At 35.8% G+C, this 3,093-nt stretch overlaps 1 protein-coding gene across 1 annotated transcript in view; it reads right to left on the reverse strand.

Moving 5' to 3' along the window:
• Positions 1 to 607: 607 nt before the first annotated feature.
• Positions 608 to 3,093, reverse strand: part of CETN3 (centrin 3) — a 60,550-nt gene continuing 58,064 nt past the window's right edge. Inside the window, exon 7 of the transcript XR_004681003.1 lies at positions 608 to 1,808. The gene's annotated coding sequence lies outside the window, so the exon portion shown is untranslated. The remainder of the gene's footprint in view (positions 1,809 to 3,093) is intronic.

Below are 3,093 nucleotides of genomic sequence, written 5' to 3' on the forward strand. Positions count from 1 at the left end.
TGAAGGCAGTTTCCTTTTCTCGGATAAGAGAAGGAAACCTAAGCTGAGCCCTGTGGTCTTGCTCAGTTGAAGGGACAGAAGTTGAAAAACTTGGTGAGGGGGGTGGCGGTGGGGTACCTACCACTGACCTCTGAGATAATATAAAGTTGTCTAATATGTGTGTGATCAAAATCTAGAGGAAAGCCAAGAGTACAGAAGAGAGAAAGATACTTGAAGAAATAATGGCTAAAAATCTCCCAAAGTTGGTAAATTCAACTTATTTTTAAAATTCATACCATGTCTGAGAAAATTCTATTCTCCAATGATTGATAAACCTAGCACTTGACTTGGGGAGTCAAAAAGCAAAAAATTCAAAGCTAGTACTAATAAATTCAACACAATGTCTTAACTATTTTACCAAAAAAAGAGAAAGAAAAAGAAAATAATTAACAGCCATAAGAAGTGAATTAAGGTTGAAATGTCATGTGGTATTTTAGCCTTAATTCTGAATTTCCTTGTTCTCATCGATCTAAATCAGGCCCTAATGATATTTAAATGAAGCTACTTGTAATTCCCATAATAGGCAAACAGAAGGGAGGTTAAAATAATTCTATTATTTCACAAGGATGAAACAGATTGAATATTTCAATTATTCTACTTATTATAGTACACATAGAACAATGCTCTGTAATCTGCTTCGATATATATAGGCTCTTTAACCACACCACGGTGGGACAAATACAGTCAATTTGGTTGAGCTTCACTCGCTGATTCAGTGTTGGAATAAAGTACTTCACAGATTAGCTTAGTCTGCAGCACTTAAAGGTCAGGATTTATTGTAATGTAAATCACAAAGCAATTTTATCTTGACAGAGATTACATACTGTTACAATATTTCTCGCTGAATCTAGTGATGCGTTTGCTTTTTCTTTGCAACTGCTGTGCAAATTGGACCGTAGCCCAGAAAAGAAAAAGAGATGGCAGGCTGCTTTGGCTTTTTAGAAACAACTTAATTCTCTTCATTTTTCAAAGTTCCACAAGAAAAAAAAACTCTGAAAATACACACAAAATCATACATAAATACTTGTAAACCTTTATAAACCCTAAACTCAAGTGCACACTGATATCTGTGAATGACCATCTATCAAATATTTTGATGTGTTTTAGCAAAAGTATAATTGCTAAGGGCTGACCGCTAATCATTCATACTCAAGTGTCTTGGTATGTTATCTAAATTGTCTCTATTTTAAGCAAACAAACAGAAAGAATAAGAAGCATTCATTCCTGATGAGAAAATCACAAACAAAAAGAAAACAGAGAAGAAACAAAGGTGAGGATTAGAAAGTCCACTGCTTTCAGTGGTCTCTGTAACAAATATTGAGAGGTAGAATGGCAACACCTTCCCAATGTTTCTGTTTCTTTGGAGACTGCAATTAAAGTAGAAAGGACTGGGACCAGAAATCAGAAAGACCTTTTTGATTACCAGGGAATTAAATGAGCTATCCAAACAGTTCGAGGAGTCTTTATTCCTAGAATTCTCAAGACAAGACAAACTAAGTTTCCATCCTAAATCATATCTCTCAAAAAGCAAATATGAGTAAAATGTCCCTACAAAGTTTAAATCAGTGTATGTATTAAATTTTGCCAAGTGTTTCAGTTCTTCATGCATAGTTTACATTAATAATGTATAAAAATGGTGGGGAAGCTGAAGACTTACCAGAAAATGTATCCAAGGCTAATCTTCAACTGCAATTGCTCCATTTCTGTTCTCCTTATCTGCGTCACAACTGGGTATTTATCTTAACTCCAACTCTTACAAAGCACTTGTCCTGGAATGAAAGGTGGTATATTATAATACTGTTTATCCAAATACTGAGTAGCTTGTTCTTTCGTTCTACTGGCTGCATCCAAACAAGCAGGGCCTCCCACCTGTTAGTCATTCCAGGTAAACCTTCCTATAACTATAATCTCATTTTACTTTGATTTACTTAATCATTTTCTTTAAATCAATTCAAATGTTGGTCTAAACAGACTTATTAAAAAAAATTATACTGCCAAAATTATAGATCTGTTTTAAAAAAAGTAGAAAGGACTGGGACCAGAAATCAGAAGACAGTTTAAAAAAAAATAATGCTTGCTGTATACCACTTGAAATAGTCTCATGTGCCACCTTTTGTCCATGTAGCACATTTGGGGAAATACAAGCTATACAAAGAGTTTGAAAATAAGAGAGAAGTGGTAGAAGTTCAGCTTGTATGTGGGCAATAAATGGTATTCTCATTCATAGAATGCAATCATCCCTATCCACAATAATGTGTGCAATTAGGCACAGGCACTTGCCATCTGAAAATTCTCTCTATAGAGATTGATCACACATCCTGGTTTGCTTGGGACAGTCCCAGTTTATGTGTGTTGTTGTCCTGAAGCTCCCTTTTCCACTCTTGAAGATGTCCTGGCTTGGATGATACCCAAAAGGGTGGAGCAAATCATCCCCCAGAAAACCAGATGGTTGAAGATGTTTCTCACTGGCTACATTTTTCCATACATATTATTTTCAGCTCTTCATCTCTTCAGCTCTTCCATACATATTATTTTATTTAATCTTCACAACATTCCTGTGACTTAGTGGTATGTAAAAATTACAAATGGGGAAACAGGCTCAGGGAGGTTTAACAACTCAGGGTTTATATAGTTATTATGGGACACAACTAGGATTCACGTCCAGGTCTCTGCTTCACACGAAGGGATCTTTTCTAAGGGATCAGGGGGTGTGGGGGTGAGGGAAGGAAAAGGATGTGGTTTGGGAGGCAGAAATATTCAGAGAAAAAGCCCATTCCTCTTCATATTGGATTTGAAGAGATTAAAGCAAGAAACAGATATGTCTGCAATGTTGCCACATTCTCATTTCATAAGAACTCTTTTTCCCATAAAACTACTTTATAAGTACTGGTTAGATTGCCAGGATTATAGTGCTTGCTTCAGCAGTACATATATAAAGGAAGAAGGGAGGAAGGGAGGAAGGGAGGGAGAGAGGGAGAAAGAAAGAAAGAAAGAAAAGAAAGAAAGAAAAGAAAGAAAGAAAGAAAGAAAGAAAGAAAGAAAGAAAGAAAGAAA

This window comes from Mirounga leonina, unplaced genomic scaffold (genome assembly GCF_011800145.1).
Source record: "Mirounga leonina isolate KUSES-001 unplaced genomic scaffold, KU_Mleo_1.0 Mir_168, whole genome shotgun sequence".
Taxonomy (NCBI): Eukaryota; Metazoa; Chordata; class Mammalia; order Carnivora; family Phocidae; genus Mirounga; species Mirounga leonina.